The sequence below is a fragment of the Oncorhynchus tshawytscha genome, linkage group LG01 (assembly GCF_018296145.1).
Source record: "Oncorhynchus tshawytscha isolate Ot180627B linkage group LG01, Otsh_v2.0, whole genome shotgun sequence".
In the NCBI taxonomy this organism is placed as follows: domain Eukaryota; kingdom Metazoa; phylum Chordata; class Actinopteri; order Salmoniformes; family Salmonidae; genus Oncorhynchus; species Oncorhynchus tshawytscha.
The window spans coordinates 66,779,029-66,797,254 of record NC_056429.1 but is presented as its reverse complement, the minus strand read 5'-3'; the positions used below and the strand labels follow the sequence as shown (position 1 = coordinate 66,797,254).

The window sequence follows — 18,226 nt, the reverse complement described above, 5'->3', positions numbered from 1 at the left end:
TTTCCATTCAGATTGAAAACCACTCTGCACATACAGGTAACAACAGCAAGCAAAGCTTTATGGAAACAAAGGGTTAGGAAGGTTTATCATCTGCCTGTGAATTTGTTTTGAGTGAAAACATTTTACAATAAATTGTGTGTGTGTGTGCGTGCATATGTGTGCATGCTTTACTACCCATGATGTATACCGTGTGTATGCTTGTATGAGCCATGTTGTAAGGGTTTTCCTCCTCCTCTTTGTCTGAGGAGGAGAAGCGAGAAGGATCGGAGGACCAATGCGCAGCGTGGTAAGTGTCCATGGTTGTTTATTTAAAAAACATAAACTGAACACCATGAATACAAAAACAATAAACGTGAACAAACCGAAACAGTACCGTGTGGTGAAAAACACAGACACGGAAACAATCACCCACAAAACAACAGTGAAACCCAGGCTACCTAAGTATGATTCTCAATCAGAGACAACCAACGACACCTGCCTCTGATTGAGAACCATACTAGGCCGAACACAGAAAACCAACCTAGAAACACAAAACATAGAATGCCCACCCAACTCACGTCGTGACCAACTAAAACAAACAAATAACACAAGAACTAGGGTCAGAACGTGACACATGTACTGTATATCTCAGTGTGTCTTTACACTTTCAAGTGTTTATGGATGCACACCAGCAGTGTCTTCTCCACTAAAATGGCAGGTGAAATCCCAAGTTTGATTCACTATACAGCTGTGGAATTATGCTTCAGATGCTTGCCACTTGGGGAGGTGGCTCCATATTCACAGCCCCCGATGCCTTCATAAATCAAGCTGCCTAATGTTCTGTGTGTTCGGGAGAGATCGAGAGAAAGAGAAATGCACCTCACAGCAGTTTGTGGGTGGCAGTCCCCAGCAGAGCATATTATGTTGCGCTGTATGTTTTCTGAATACTAAGACCCCGACGCACACACACACGCACACAGCTGACAGCCATGGCCACCTGGTGTTTGCTGCAGTATCCATTTTCATTGTTGGCCTATGAAGACAAAACCGCCCTGTCCACCCCTGAACAGGGTCCCTATCCGCTTTGTGTGTGAGTGTTGTCTGAAATGACTAGGAGCAGGCAGGCAGACTAACAGCACAGGGAATGGTAGAGGAAGTCATTCTCATAATTACATCCCTGTGAAAGAACTAGGGGAGCGGTAAACTTTATGTCTGCCCTATTTACAGTACTGTGGATGGTTTATTTAGCTGGTGGGAGGAGATGTTGTTGCTAAATCAAATCAAAGGAATTGTTATAAATCCAAGGCAGATTACAGTACACATGGATGGTATAATGACTTTCATGAATAAGGCATTTGACTGTTTATATAATTAAATTATAATATTGAATAACCTGTTTTCTAGCTCTGAACATAAATAAAACATGCATACAGAAACTTAATTACAAGATATCAGGAAGAATGGAAAGAAAACAACACTAATCTGATACTAAAAGCATGTGTTAAAATCTCCATTGGTTGTACATGGAAGATGGGCATGAGTTTCATTCTTTCCCTCTCCTGCAGTAAAGACTTATCATGTTACACATCAGGTAAAGGGATCTGTGTGCCCCGCCCCCCTCCCACCAGAGATCTGGTTAAAACCCCTCACTTCAAAGCGCATAGAGCAGAGGGGAGGAAGATGGCACCTGTGTTTCTGTTCCGGTGCTGGATCCAGTATGATGGTGATAGAAGAGGAACAAGGATCTGAACTCTACAGCCCAGCAGGGTCTCTGAGGACTGTATGAACACAGTGACAGGAGTATCGGCGGAGTGAATGACAGAAGGGGGAGGCTGAAGAGCTGACTGTCAGACTCACTCAGATACCAATGTGCAATTCTGGATCACTCTGACACTCATCTGATATTAGGTGACGGGACAAAATAGAAGGAGAGTGGAAGATGAGAACTACATCTCCCAAACATGTAGTGAACTGATAAAAGGGGTTCATGGCCCCAAAACACTAACCTCAGGTTTACCCTGAGATATGTTGAGTGTTTGGAAGCTGTGTGTTGACTAGATGATGCAGCAGATTTTGAGGGACATGTACATCGATCTGGAATTGCTGGCAGAGCTCAACGAGGAGCAGAAGCAGATCATGTTCTATAAGGAGCAGGAAAGGCACTGGGATGAGAGGGAGAACCAGAACCAGGACCAGGCCAAGTAGGGTGAGTCTGGGTGTACTGTACTGAAATCGAACAGTGTAGATCTAGACATGATTTTAGCTGTGTCTAAATCATGATTTCACAGGGATGTTTGATATTGGTACTGTTAAGTATGGTTTAATACAAAATTCCCAAAAGAAACTGGAGAGGTTGTGTTTGCTGTGTTTTTTGGTTGTGATTAGGAAATGATTATTATTGTTTGACCATGCTGGTGTCATGACGTTGGCCTGGGTTTAGGTTTATGACAGTCATAAATACCTCTCCCCCTATTTTTCCTCTCTCTACCCTACTGATGTTACATTTGCAAAATCCTTGGTTAACGTAGAGACTCTGGGAACATCAGAAGGTGGGGGGAAATGAACTATATTCTGGTAATCCGACAAATTGAACATATGCGGTGGTACTTAATGAATATGATGTCAGTTCGGTTGTCATCTGAGACATTCTCATCAATGATAAAATGACATAAGCTCTACAGTGTAAAGTCTACACATCAGAGTTATTGGATTCACATGGAATTGTTGTTCAATTTAAATGTTTGAATATGACATTATTCGTGATGGGATGAAATGTGATTTTAGCTTCTAAAATGTGAGATTTGGGTTTTCATAAATTAAGGCTCTGCTCAATCAGTGGCCCGCCCCTGTGAAGGGACATGGGCTATAAAACTTTTCAAGCACGCACTCCTCTCCCTTCCTATATAAAGCCTTGACGACAATATAACCTCCTGTTCCGAGGATGTGAGGACGACGGTCCGATGTCAGAATGGTTCAGATAATAACTACAGAACGAAGCCAACATCAGCGTGAGCTTTGGTTCCGAATGGTATGAACTTTGAACTCTTATTAACTACAGAAGTGATACCTCCTAGCCGTTGAGTTAGCAACAGCAGATGCAAACGAGGGTTAGGAAGGAACAGACAGAGTATCCCGTCTATCAAACAACAACGTTACTACAATGTTTTCAATTGACCACCAGAGACATTCTTCAAAGGACAAAGGACTCAGTTTGGCAACACGGCCTTCCATCTACCACCAACCTACCGAAGCGCAGCTCAGAGTAAATATTTATTGCATTTTCCTTTTCCAAATGGGCGGTAATTTAGAATGCATAAGATACTGTATTTACGATAGCACAGCTCTGGCTAGAGCAAGGCCCGCCTCCAACTCTCAAACCCAGCCCTTTTCTTTTGTGTAACAAGCTGTCATATCTTGTTCCGCAAGATAGGGACGTTTTCCTTTATGACATACTTTGTAATCAAGTTGATTAATTATGTGTATATGTAATTCTGTGTGATTAGTTAGGTATTTAGTCAATAAATAATTAAACCCAATTTTGTATTGCTGATTCAACTTGTTAGCCAGGGTTCGTGCAGATAACCAAGAATTTACAACTTTCAGATGAGACTGAATTAAGGTGACGATTAATATTGACTGCTATTGATGTAAAATATTACTAGGTCTTTAAGAGTTTATTCGGAAGATAACAGCTCTATAAATATGATTTTGTGGTGCCCCGACCCTCTCTAGTTAATTACATTTACATGATTAGCTCAATCAGGTGATATTAATTACAGAGAAATTCTTTTATAGAATAGCATGTCATATCACTTAATCCGGCATAGCCAAAGACACAACACTGGTCATTTATGAACATTTGAACATCTTGGCCATGTTCTGTTATAATCTCCACCCGGCACAGCAAGAAGAGGACTGGCCACCCCTCATAGCCTGGTTCCTCTCTAGGTTTCTTCCTAGGATTTGGCCTTTCTAGGGAGTTTTTCCTAGCTACCGTGCTTCTACACCTGCATTGCTTGCTGTTTGGGGTTTTAGGCTGGGTTTCTGTACAGCACTTTGAGATATCAGCTGATGTAAGAAGGGCTATATAAATAAATTTGATTTGATTTTGTTGTTGTCATAGACAGTCAAAGGTGATGCTGACATGCTTACCTCACTGTACCCGCTCAGGCAGCATGAGAAGTATCCAGTAGCTGCAGGGCAGTGATGGGGATGTGTGTGGGTGATGGGCGACGCCCCTGGAGATGAGCCTTATGATGACATCATTAAGGAGCTGATGGGGGGAGAAAGCCAGACGGCAGATTCAGCAGGAGGCCAAGGAGCTCTGGTGACTGGGGAGGAGAAAGGATGCCCACATAACCCAGTGCAGGGATTTGAATGCCAAAGGTAAACGATTATGTTAAATGTTATAGAAGGAAGGGAAAATGTGCCAGTGAGAGATTATATTGTAAGAGGGATGAGAGGGGCAGATAAGGAGATATCTGTTGTGTGTTATAGAGCCATAACTAGACAGAAACTCTCCAAACATGTTTTATACATAACAGCATGCACCTTGATGCAAAAAGACCCATGTCAATTTGGGCTTTGGGTAGGTTTCCCACCCCTTCCGTTCACGACAAAAGTATATTTCAACAACCCTCCTGCTCAGACAAATCAAAGAGGCTGAGATTGAGAAGAAGTTCTGGGATGCTATGCCGAAGGAAAATGCCCATTTTGTGGCAGGGAAGTGGAGGGAAGAAACAGGGGCTGCCAAGCAGGAAGTGGAACGCATCCAGGAGGAGCTCAAGGTTGGGCAAAGACAGTGTGTGTTTCTGTGGGAGGGATCTGTGGGGCAGGGGCAAAGTGATGGGGATCTTTGGTTGTGATTTGAAAATGTGAGTCAGATTACTTTCCCCATACAATCCAAGTGGTCAATGTCTTCTACAGAGATTTATTTGCTGGACTTGCTTGCCAGATCACCATTAAATATGTAAGTATTTAAGCTGCACGTTGCAACGTCACACTACTGTTAGAGAGGACGTCCCCTCAGTCTGCATCCCAGCTCCCCTGCTCTACAGGAGGGAGATATTTGAGAGAAGGATTGGACGATCAATACTAAATCTGGGAAGCACACTGGCAGAGAGAATCATCCTTATTAGAGGGATCTGAGGGACAGGGGCAAAGTATTTGCCAGGGAGCGCTCTGCACAGACCAACACTGTGTGTGTGTGTTTGTGCGTGCGTGTAGAGATGGCATATATGTATATGAGGATGGATCATGGAAAAGGATTTATTCTCTATGAAATGTAATAATCTTATACCTTCAAAGTAGAATGGGGGGATCTGAGGGGAGCTGGATGGGAATCTCTGGGGGGTGAGATCACTGTTGTACCATAGAGCCCTGTTGGAGCATCGAAAGTCCTGGATGATGTAGAACCCGGACGAATGAGACCTACTTAAGAAACTCAGCAGAGCTCGTTTATCATTGCCCTCCTCTGTTGAGCTCGCCTGAAGGAAAGGGGCTGAGTCATTAAACGTTTCCCCATCTGAAACTCTGGAAAAAGGAAGACACAGACAAAAACTGAGACAAAAATATGAAAAATTGAAGAGGCCAAAGTTGCATCACTAGACTATCTGCATCAAAATTAGGTCATTACTCTTTCACCAATTCAGTTTTCAATTACAGTCAATTCACAACCCTAGCTTCTACAACAAAATCTTAAAAGACTATTTAACTGTGTCACGTCCTGATCTGTTTCACCTGTCCTTGTCTCCACCCCCCTCCAGTTGTCACCCATCTTCCCCATTATCCCCTTGGTACTTACACCTGTGTTTTCTGTCTGTCTGTGCGAGTTCGTTTTGTTCCTCAAACCTACCAGCGGGTTTCCCCTTGCTCCTGCCTTGGTTATTTTCTAGTTTTCCCAGTTTTGTCCTTTCTGCCGTCCACTACCTTTGCCCCACAACTCTGGATTACCTGACCTGACCCTGAGCATGCCTGCCGTCCTGTACCTTTGCCTGCCCTTGTTTGAATTAATAAACTTTTGTAACTTCGACATTGTCTGCATCTGGGTCTTACCTTCAAATGTGATAAACTGTCCTGTTTATAATAATAATACTAATATGATGGGTCTGCAGATATTGCTGCGAAGAGACAGAATCATTAGATCACTTGTTTTGGTAATGCCTATATGCACAGTGCCTTCAGGAAGTATTCACACCCCTTGACTTTTTCCACATTTTGTTGTGTTACAGCCTGAATTTTAAATGGTTTTGTGTCATTGGCCTACACACAATACCCCATAATGTCATAGTGGAGTTATGTTTTTAGATTTTTTTAATATATATAACTAAAAATGAAAAGCTGAAATGTTGAGTCAATAACTATTTAACCCCTTTGTTTTGACAAGCCTGAATAAGTTCAGGAGTAAAATTGTGCTTAACAAGTCACAATATAAGTTGCAATAATAGTGTTTAACATGAATTTTTATGTTTAACATGATTTGACTCACTGCCTCATCTCTGTACCCCAAACATACAATTATTTGTAAGGTCCCTCAGCCGAGCAATGATTTTCTTTCTTTTTTAAAAATGTTACCCCCTTTTTTCTCCTGAATTTCGTGGTATCCAATTGTTAGTAGCTACTATCTTGTCTCATCGCTACAACTCCCGTACGGGCTCGGGAGAGACGAATGTTGAAAGTCATGCGTCCTCCGATACACAACCCAACCAACACTGCTTCTTAACACAGCGCGCATCCAACCCACCAATGTGTTGGAGGAAACACTGTGCACCTGGCAACCTTGGTTGGCGTGCACTGCGCCCAGCCCGCCACAGGAGTCGCTGGTGCGCGATGAGACAAGGATATCCCTACCGGCCAATCCCTCCCTAACCCGGACGACGCTATGCCAATTGTGCGTCGCCACACGGACCTCCCGGTCGTGGCCGGTTATGACAGAGCCTGAGCGCAAACTCAGAGTCTCTGGTGGCACAACTGGTGCTGCAGTGCCCTTAACCACTGCGCCACCCGGGAGGCCGAGCAATGAATTTCAAACACAGATTCAAATCAAATCAATTTGTCACATACACATGGTTAGCAGATGTTAATGCGAGTGTAGCGAAATGCTTGTGCTTCTAGTTCCGACAATGCAGTAATAACGAACAAGTAATCTAACTAACAATTCCAAAAAAACGACTGTCTTATACACAGTGTAAGGGGATAAAGAATATGTACATAAGGATATATGAATGAGTGATGGTACAGAGCAGCATAGGCAAGATACAGTAGATGATATCGAGTACAGTATATACATATGAGATGAGTATGTAAACCAAGTGGCATAGTTAAAGTGGCTAGTGATACAAGTATTACATAAGGATGCAGTCGATGATATAGAGTACAGTATCTACGTATGCATATGAGATGAATAATGTAGGGTAAGTAACATTATATAAGGTAGCATTGTTTAAAGTGGCTAGTGATCTATTTACATCATTTCCCATCAATTCCCATTATTAAAGTGGCTGGAGTAGAGTCAGTGTCATTGACAGTCATTGACAGTGTGTTGGCAGTAGCCACTCAATGTTAGTGGTGGCTGTTTAACAGTCTGATGGCCTTGAGATAGAAGCTGTTTTTCAGTCTCTCGGTCCCAGCTTTGATGCACCTGTACTGACCTCGCCTTCTGGATGACAGCGGGGTGAACAGGCAGTGGCTCGGGTGGTTGATGTCCTTGATGATCTTTATGGCCTTCCTGTAGCATCGGGTGGTGTAGGTGTCCTGGAGGGCAGGTAGTTTGCCCCCGGTGATGCGTTGTGCAGACCTCACTACCCTCTGGAGAGCCTTACGGTTGAGGGCGGTGCAGTTGCCATACCAGGCGGTGATACAGCCCGCCAGGATGCTCTCGATTGTGCATCTGTAGAAGTTTGTGAGTGCTTTTGGTGACAAGCCGAATTTCTTCAGCCTCCTGAGGTTGAAGAGGCGCAGCTGCGCCTTCCTCACGATGCTGTCTGTGTGAGTGGACCAATTCAGTTTGTCTGTGATGTGTATGCCGAGGAACTTAAAACTTGCTACCCTCTCCACTACTGTTCCATCGATGTGGATGGGGGTGTTCCCTCTGCTGTTTCCTGAAGTCCACAATCATCTCCTTAGTTTTGTTGATGTTGAGTGTGAGGTTATTTTCCTGACACCACACTCTGAGGGCCCTCACCTCCTCCCTGTAGGCCGTCTCGTCGTTGTTGGTAATCAAGCCTACCACTGTTGTGTCGTCCGCAAACTTGATGATTGAGTTGGAGGCGTGCATGGCCACGCAGTCGTGGGTGAACAGGGAGTACAGGAGAGGGCTCAGAACGCACCCTTGTGGGGCCCCAGTGTTGAGGATCAGCGGGGAGGAGATGTTGTTGCCTACCCTCACCACCTGGGGGCGGCCCGTCAGGAAGTCCAGAACCCAGTTGCACAGGGCGGGGTCGAGACCCAGGGTCTCGAGCAGCTTGGAGGTACTATGGTGTTGAATGCCGAGCTGTAGTCAATGAACAGCATTCTCACATAGGTATTCCTCTTGTCCAGATGGGTTAGGGCAGTGTGCAGTGTGGTTGAGATTGCATCGTCTGTGGACCTATTTGGGCAAGCAAATTGGAGTGGGTCTAGGGTGTCAGGTAGGGTGGAGGAGATATGGTCCTTGACTAGTCTCTCAAAGCACTTCATGATGACGGATGTGAGTGCTACGGGGCGGTAGTCGTTTAGCTCAGTTACCTTAGCTTTCTTGGGAACAGGAACAATGGTGGCCCTCTTGAAGCATGTGGGAACAGCAACTGGTATAGGGATTGATTGAATATGTCCGTAAACACACCGAGCTGGTCTGCGCATGCTCTGAGGGCGCGGCTGGGGATGCCGTCTGGGCCTGCAGCCTTGCGAGGGTTAACACGTTTAAATGTCTTACTCACTTCGGCTGCAGTGAAGGAGAGACCGCATGTTTTCGTTGCAGGCCGTGTCAGTGGCACTGAATTGTCCTCAAAGCGGGCAAAAAGTTATTTAGTCTGCCTGGGAGCAAGACATCCTGGTCCGACTGGGCTGGGTTTCTTCCTGTAGTCCGTGATTGACTGTAGACCCTGCCACATGCCTCTTGTGTCTCAACCACAAAGACCAGGGAGGTTTTTGTAAGGTCGGTGGCAGGGAAGTCAGGTGCAGGAGAACGAACTTGGTATAAACTGAATCATTTAATAAGAACTCACAAACTACAAAAACCAAAATATACAAAAAATAATCAAATGGGTACAAAACCCATCGCGCACCAACACATACAACAAGGACATGAGGGGAAACAGAGGGTTAAAAACACATGTAATTGATGGGATTGGAACCAGCTGTGAAGGAAGACAAGACAAAACCAATGGAAAATGAAAAATGGATCAGTGATGGCTAGAAGATCGGTGATGTCAACCGCCGAACACCGCCCGAACAAGGAGAGGGGCCGACTTCAGCAGAAGTCGTGACAGTTTTCCAATGCTTCGAGCACCTATTGCTAGATGGGTAAAAATGAATTAAAAACAGACATTGTGTCACGTTCGTCATAAGAATTATCGGACCAAGGTGCAGCGTGATATGGTTTCCACATGTTTATTAACTGAAACGCACAAAAAACAGTAAAGAATGAATGAAACATGAAGACAATGGAGTTCTCACTGGCAACTACACATAAACAAGATCCCACAAACACAGGTGGGAAATATAACTTCTTAAATATGATCTCCAATTAGAGACAACGATTACCAGCTGCCTTTAATCATACAAAACACCAACATAGAAAAAGAAACTAGAACACAACATAGACATAGATATACTAGATCACCCCCAAGTCACGCCCTGACCTACTACACCATAGAGAAACAATGGCTCTCTATGGTCAGGGCGTGACACATTGAATATCCGTTTAAGCATGGTGAAGTTATTAATTACCCTTTGGGTGGTGTATCAATACACCCAGTCACTACAAAGATACAGGAGCCTTCCTAACCAGTTGGGAGAGGAAGGAAACCTCTCTGGGATTTCACCATGAGGTCAATTGTGATTTTAAAACAGTTAAAGAGTTTTATGGTTGTGATTGGAGAAAACTGAGGATGGATCAACAACATTGCAGTTACTCCACAATGCTAACCTAAATGACAGAGTGACAATAAGGAAGCCTGTAATGAATACACATTTTCCAAAACATGCATCCTGTTTGCAATAAGGCACTAAAGTAAAACTGCAAAACAAATGTCAAAGAAATTAACTGTATGTCCTGAATACAAAGCATTATGTTTGGGGCAAATCCAACACAACACAACACTGAGTTGGAGGTGCCTGCATCATGTTATAGGTGTGTTTGTCATTGGCAAGGATTATGGTGTTTTTTGGGGGGATAAAAATAAATGGAATAGAGCTAAGCACAGGCAAATTCATAGAGTAAAACCTGGTTCAGTCTGCTTTCCAACAGACACTGGGAGACAAATTCACCTTTAATTCACCTTTCAGCAGGATAATAACCAAAAACGCAAGGCCAAATATACACTGGAGTTGCTTACCAAGACAACGATGAATGTTCCTCAGTGGCCTAGTTACAGTTTTGACTTAAATCAGCTTGAAAATCTATGTCAAGACTTGAAAATAGCTGTCTAGCAATGATCAACAACCAACTTGACAGAGCTTGAAAAATTGTTTTAAGAACAATGTGCAAATATTGTACAATCCAGGTGTGCAAGTCTCTTAGACTTACCCAGAAAGACTTATGCAAATGTGATATTTCTGTATTTAATTTTCAATAAATTAGCAACCTTTTCTAAAACATGTTTTAACTTTGTCATTATGAGATATTGTGTGTAGATGGGTGGGAAAAAATCAGTTTAATCCATTTTGAATTCAGGCTGTAACACAACAAAGTGTGGAATAAGACAAAGGGTATGAATACTTTCGGGAAGGCACTGTAGCTTGTTTTTGGTCACAGGTGCAGGTATGGCTTAAAGATCACAACATTTACGTAAAGCTATCTGTGCAAATAGCACTGTTGGGTGATTTGAAAAGTCATAGTCAATCAATCAATATTATAATAATACTCTTAGTAAATATTTTCAGATCTAATTTGCAATCTGTAGAAACTATGACAATACAAAGGTTCAGAACTTTCGTGAAACATCACAGCAAAATTAAAAAATATATGGCAAGTAGAAAACTGGATGGTTTTCAAAACTGGATGGCTTTCAGAGATAGATGGAGGGTTAAAAAAATTAAAAAGATAAACGTAAAATATACCGTGTCCGTGTACAATGTCCATAAAATGTATATAATATGTAAAAGCTGGGAGTAAAAGCCTAAGTGTTGTTGTCTGTTGGTTTACTCCAATTAGGGGAGGGGTGTAAGGGTTAGGGGAAAATAATAAAGAAGGAAAATATGTTTTTTTAAATGAGAAAAAAATATATGGGGGATTGGAAATGATGCAGACAAATACATTGATAGAGCCCACAATTTATATTCAATATTAAAACTGATTTACCCCCCACCCAATAAAAAATGTATTATCATAAAAAAAGTAGTTATAATAATAATAATAATAATAATAATATGATGGGTTACATTCCCTATTGGTTACATTCACAGAAGAGTAGCCTTTGACCTAGAGAAACCCAATTGCTGTGCACATGTGGTGAATGCTTGCTTTGCAAAAAAGAACCCTGTGTGGTCTGAAACTCTGAATATGTTCACTGAGGTTCTATACACTGTATGTTCTTTCCACAGCATCAAACAACATCAATTATCTTGCTGTCACTCACCAGTCTCCAGCAGGGGGGAAAAGCATTTTAGCTACAACAAAACATAACAGCTAACAATTGTCCCGGTCAAAAGCTGCCTGTTTTCACTCTACAACTAAATGGTAATTACCTCTATGCAATGAATTACAAGGCCAATTTATTTCCCCGGAAATAAATTATTCAGTAAATTATTTCCACTTCAGTACAGATGATGAGCTAAATGCTTGTGTTCATCACAAGCAGTGTGTATGGAATATCATACTGGAGAATGAGGTCATTAATGTAGTCAATTAGAAGTTAGCCAAATTGGACTAAGGAAGGGAAAGGGAGCAAACCCTAAATATTATAATAGGCCTACATTTCTCAGCAGGCCAAGGTACATTGGAAGATGCAGCAATCATGACAGTCAGGGACATACAGGTCCTGTATTTACTGCCGATAGTCCTGGACAATTATTTTTGTGTTTTGTTACGAAATTGTATGCAAATGTGTACGCCCACCTGTCTTTTGTTCACAATTCCGCACATATTTCTCCTCTGACAGAAACGCGAGGAGGAGGAGAGACATCAAGGTGAGGAGGACATAAAACGTGCAGAGGAGAAGAGAGCGAGGGAGCTGTATATCTCCCTAGAGCAGGAACAAAGGAGTGAGAATGATGAGAAGGAATGGGAGGCGCAACGTAAGTCAAGTCTTCCCTGCCTTTTCTCTCTACACCTGTTTTCCTTTCCATTGATCACCTCCTTCTCCATCCCTCATTTTTACATGAACCTCTTTTATTAATTTCTGTCCCTCCCTAAATGCCAACTCCAAAACTTTTGTTGCTAATCCTCAAACTTTCCTACACCTGAAAACATTAAATGACCCCGGCAATCGATAGAACATCACTCATGGATGCACAAATAATATATAACATTCATAATTGGTGAATCCAGTCTCCTTTTTACCTCATTTAACCCCTGATTTACATAACAAAAGTCACATCTCAATAGGTGGTTCAGATAAGTCATGACATACCACAAGTGGAGGGCTGGGCCTTTCCTTGTTTGTTCTTTATTGTTTCTCAAGCAAGGGGGGGAGGCCGATGACATTACAACTTCCCATCAAACCAACTATTTGAAAGCCCTACTCGTTGAAGTATGCAGTTGTGTTTAAAAAACACAATCCTGCTTTATTTGAAGTACGTGTTATGAAGGCTTCATAAAGCATTCATATATGTTTTGTAACCACTACATTAATGGCTCACAAATCATCTACAACCTTTTTTCATGCTCTATAAAGGATCAAAACATGTGAACAAATAAATTAGATGGTTATGTCACATAGTTATGCCACATTATGAATCATTCTAGAGCATGAAATACGGTTACAGATGATTTATGACCCATGTATCTACTGCTTATAAAGCCTTCATAAGTTGTAGGCACGTGTCGCGTACAACCTGGCAGTCCCTGTGGGCAATAGAGAAGGGCCGTGTGGCGGTACCTCCCTCAGGAGACAGCACTGTGCTAGAGTCATCCTCCTCGACCACCCACAGCACAGAGCGTACCCACTGCCCCAGCCTCCAGCCTGCTGCTCCTCCGCTGTACCGCCGCGGACAGTGCCCGAAGACACAGCCTCACTGTTTCACAGCCACTGACGTACAGGACAGTTACAGAATTGGCCTACTATTCATGAATATGTACACGGATAGACATAGCATAATTACTATGCGGCACCCAATCCATATACAGATAAGATGCATAGAATGGTGATGTAAAAAAAAGTGTATAATATATATCGAGAGATACACAGAAGCAGACCCAATAGACCCGCAAGGCTTTTTTTGTGCCTGGAACTCATCTAAAGCATGATGCACCTTTATCACGTCACCATTAAAAGGCTTTGGGCAATCTTATATATTATGTATTTATTTCTTATTATAATATCATGTGATTATGCATGCTTCACTTCTCTATCTTCTCCTGTCTCGCCTGGGTGAGAGCCCCCCGGCTCAGCTCCAGAGAATGTGTTCTGCTATGGTTCGAAGAGGAGCAAATGCCCAAACAGGCTGGCTATGAGTGCAATAGCACCACCACTACTGGTTCCAGGGTCAGTACTGGGATGTTGTCTCGACCAAACATGGATCCCTCCTAGCTTCCCCTCTTGCACCAAACTACTTCTCTTCACTACTATTACCACATGCAAACTATCTAACTCAAAAGTATTCCTCATGAAAGGAGCATTGAAAAAAAGTGAGTCTGTTCGTGCATGCTAGTGTGTGTGGCTGGATTTTCAGTACATCAGGGATCTTTTCATATCACAACTGATGTAGCAACAAATCACATACACGGCTGACCTGCGTTATCTTCAATAATACTGCTGTAACCATGGAAACATGATATGCGGAGGCTGACAGAACTGAATGTTTGAACTGTGTGTGAATGTGTGACATTAGTTATATGCTAATTTGAAAAGGAGGATCTTGGTCTTGGAGGAGGATCTTGCATCTTGGTTTGCAAGAATTCATATGTCTCTTTGACATTACACATACAGTATAACATTGTGTACAAATACAGATAAAAAGCATCTGGAGACTGCCGGGGGGAGGATGCTGATAAACAGTGTGAATATAATTCACCACAGATCACCACATTGAATCTGGAAAATCGTAACATAAAACCATCCAATTACTGTAGAGCTACATAACATGCATGCAGCGTACAACAACAGACAAAACAACAGCTGTTGATAAGGATGTATAGCACAAGCATATCTAAGACCAGGCAGCTGTAGGCTATGTACTGATGACCTGTCTGTCTTTCTTTAGGAAGAGATGATCACCACATCAGGAGAGCTTCAGCAGAAGGCATGCAAACAGACAGACTCAGCCACGGACTATGGGAAATCTTCCAATGACCCCCTCAACACCTTGTCAGTTCACTATGAACCCCTTTGTGCTCCCTGAGATGTCACTTTGACCTCACCCCCTTGGATTCACACAGAGGGAGCTCAGGAGCTCCGATTTCTCCAGGCGTGGAGCTATGTCTTCCGACTCCTTCAGACGCCTTGGATTCACACATAGGGAGCTCAAGGGCTCTTCAGACTCCAACCGGACCACAGGACTGTCCATAGACATCCATTCCCCCAGTAGCATCTCACATGCCTCACCCCCAGCTGTATAGCAGTGAGGACTGTATAACACAAAAGATGAGTGAGCCATTGAGATATATATCATTTCTGCTTCGGGAGTTACACAAATGATTAGCAACAGTGCGATTCAGGACAAGATCCAGCTTTTAGGGAAAGAGCAGACTTGTGTACACAGGTAAGCAGACAGACACCCAGACACCAGAGGCAACAGGGAACAGATGTGGATTGATAAAAGTGTCTAGCATCTGTCAAATACTCCAACTGACACAATTTATTTTTGAATGCTAAGATTATCACTTTGTTCCTTAAGCAAATTTATGGTAAGATGCTAAACACAATTAGGCAAAACAAAGGTCTCAGGGAGTACTACAGCTTTAAAGTAGAGTCATAGAGAACATTGAACTTGTTTTTGTGCACTCATCCCTATAGGGAATCTGTTGTCATCCTGATAGGGCTTTGTTCCTGGGCCAGACTGCAGTTGAAAGAGAGCATTTGCAAAGAAATCAAACTACGTATATCGAATGAATGCACATCCTCCTCCCATAGGTTAAAGCTACTATGAGAAGGAATTAATCATAATGCAAACAGTGCAATTATTCACTGAGATCCACCTTGAATGAATCTCTTGAATGAATGGTGCAAGTGCCCTCCTGTTCAGGATATAAGACTATTGCTGCAGTAGCACTGACAGCTTTTTCCATGCAACTGGTCCAGAGTGGGTAACCAGAGCTCCTCTTTTCCAACAGCCAGTATCATTCAGCAGTTAAGACAGCCAATAGTTTTGTTAACATCAGCACACACCCCCACGCACCCCAAAAACACACACAGACACACATTCAATCATAAGCTCAGGTTTCCACAACACTGTAAAGAATGCATTCCTGGCTAGTAGAGATGTGCTGCTGTAGTAAGCAGCATGAGGGATTGTTGTGTGGCAGGCAGCTCGATTTGTCCAGCTTTAGGTATCATTTACTGGCAGTAGACCCAGCATGAGTCAGTGAGCCAGGCAGTCAGTCTGTTTAGAGCAGCCAGTAGTCAGCCACAGCCACACAGCCATTAAGTTACATTAAAGTATCACTCTGAACATCAACCTCATCAAAAACACCTCTCGCCAGGTCGTAAATTGTATGCAGCAGAGGACATTTTTTTTACCCTTTAGTATTGGTGATTGGAATGTAGCTTTGTTACAGAGACTTTTGCTGCCCAAAAACGTTTTAGTCCAAAAGTGAACACTGGAACAATATTCCTAACATCCAAATGTGGGGAATGATGAGAGATGGTCTATGGAAAACAAATGTATATTTTGTGATGTCATTAAAAATTATAATGAAAATATTGTAACTTGAACAGTATACACATTGTATATATATCAGGTTTTCATCCTTTACGTTGTGAAGGAAATATCAAAGATAATGAGAGTATTTTTGAGGAAGAGAGGAATGTGATTTTAGTTTTCTAGCGAGATCATAGTTTTGATGATACTTTGCCCCAGTAAGTAGCCAGGCCCGAGGGAGCTCAGAGTGTGTCAGCATGACGGAATCGCCCCCTTTTTACCAGAGTGTATAAAGGATGAGTTGAGACTCAAGCTGCAGCTTAGGTCTCCATTGTTTACAACCCTGAAAATCAACACAAGGTGAAGACGATAAAGTAGCCTTTCTAACAATCAATGTTACGGCTGAGTATCTGTTCTAAGTACCGTATCTAAGAAAGTGAATTTAAGTAGGACCATCCTGTTACTCTCTTCAAACCATTGTTGACTGCACTGCCCTCATCACCCCACTGGGGATCATCGACATCTGATTAGCTGTATTTAGAGGACCACTCTTCCAGAATGAGTGAAAGCAAACACCACCCTGTTAGTTCTGCATCAGACTACAGGACAAGGCATTGAAGCCACGGCCAACTAAGAAGAAGGACATTGTGACTTCTTGTGGTCAATCAGAGCCTTACACTTAAGAGCTCGGGAGAAGGCCCAACTGAACCCTTTTCACAAAGGCCTCGGTCCAACAGAGATAAATGACGTTAAGAAGTCATTTAAACACATAAATACATTCATTATTTCGTACACCAAATGGTCAGCGGTTCTTGGGCTAAGTATTAGAATTACTGTGAGCATAGTTACAAGTGTTGTCACTCTTTCTTTCTCCCGTTTCCCCTCTCTACTCCTCCCTCTTTTGATATACAAGCAGTCATGTTGCTTTTAGTCTGCTAGGGACCTGTTTCCATCGTATTAAGTTGCTAATCAATAACCTATACCGAGTGTGTGTATCCTGTGTTATTATTTAGTTAGTCAGTAAATACATCGTTAAATACATTTTTGTGGTACGGAATGATCAGTAAAGCTGGGGTTTGTCCAGATATGAGGAGTATGCAAAGTTCAGAATTATGAGAAAGATATGAGGTAATAATTGTAATAAATTACTGTTATCAATACATATCTTATATATCATCTAGAGTTTAATTTGGGAGATGGTAACTTGTTAAACAACTTCTTCCGTGGTGCCCCAAATCCTAATGAGTTAATTGTTATCATGATTAATTTAATTGAGTAACAATTAAACCTAGTTAGTTGATTCGATACATAAATCATCAGATTAACGCTTAGTTCAAGTCACGAGAACTGTATATACAAAGCATGTAGACACCCCTTCAAATTAGTGGATTTGGCTATTTCAGCCACACCCGTTGCTGACAGGTGTATAAAATCAAGCACACAGCCATGCAATCTCCAAAAAATGGCCTTACTGAAGACTCAGAGACTTTCAACATGGCACCGTCATAGGATGCCACCTCTCCAACAAGTCATTTCGTCAAATTTCTGCACTGCTAGAGCTGCTCCGGTCAACTGTAAGTGCTGTTATTGTGAAGTGGAAACATCTAGGAGCAACAATGGCTCAGCCGCAAAGTGGTAGGTCGCAGAAGCTCACAAAACAAGACCACCAAGTGCTGATGTGTGTAAAAATCATCTGTCCTTGGTTGCAACACTCACTCCCGAGATCCAAACTGCCTCTGGAAGCAACATCAGCACAGGAATTGTTAGTTGGGAGCTTAATGAAAAGTCTTCCATGGCCGAGAAGCCGCACAAAAGCCTAAGATCACCATGCGTAATGCCAAGCGTCGGTTGGAGTGGTGTAAAGCTCGCCGGCGTTGGACTCTGCAGCAGTAGAAATGTGTTCTCAGGAGTGATGAATTACGCTTTACCACCTGTCAGTCCAATGGATGAGTCTGGGTTTGGTGAAGGCCAGGACAACCCTACCTGCCCCAATGCATTGTGCTGACTGTAAAGTTTGGTGGAGGATGAATAATAGTCTGGGGCTGTTTTTCATTGTTTGGGCTAGGCCCCTTTGTTCCAGTGAAGGGAA

At 42.6% G+C, this 18,226-nt stretch overlaps 1 long non-coding RNA gene across 2 annotated transcripts; it reads left to right on the top strand.

Moving 5' to 3' along the window:
- Positions 1 to 1,640: 1,640 nt before the first annotated feature.
- On the top strand, positions 1,641 to 17,280 carry LOC112255326. 2 transcript variants are annotated; one of them, XR_002954238.1, is made up of 4 exons: positions 1,641 to 2,185; positions 4,150 to 4,365; positions 12,279 to 12,414; positions 14,542 to 17,280. It is a non-coding gene; the product is annotated as an uncharacterized LOC112255326 (long non-coding RNA). The 2 variants fall into 2 exon arrangements; XR_002954239.2 differs by lacking the exon at positions 4,150 to 4,365.
- Positions 17,281 to 18,226: the final 946 nt, after the last annotated feature.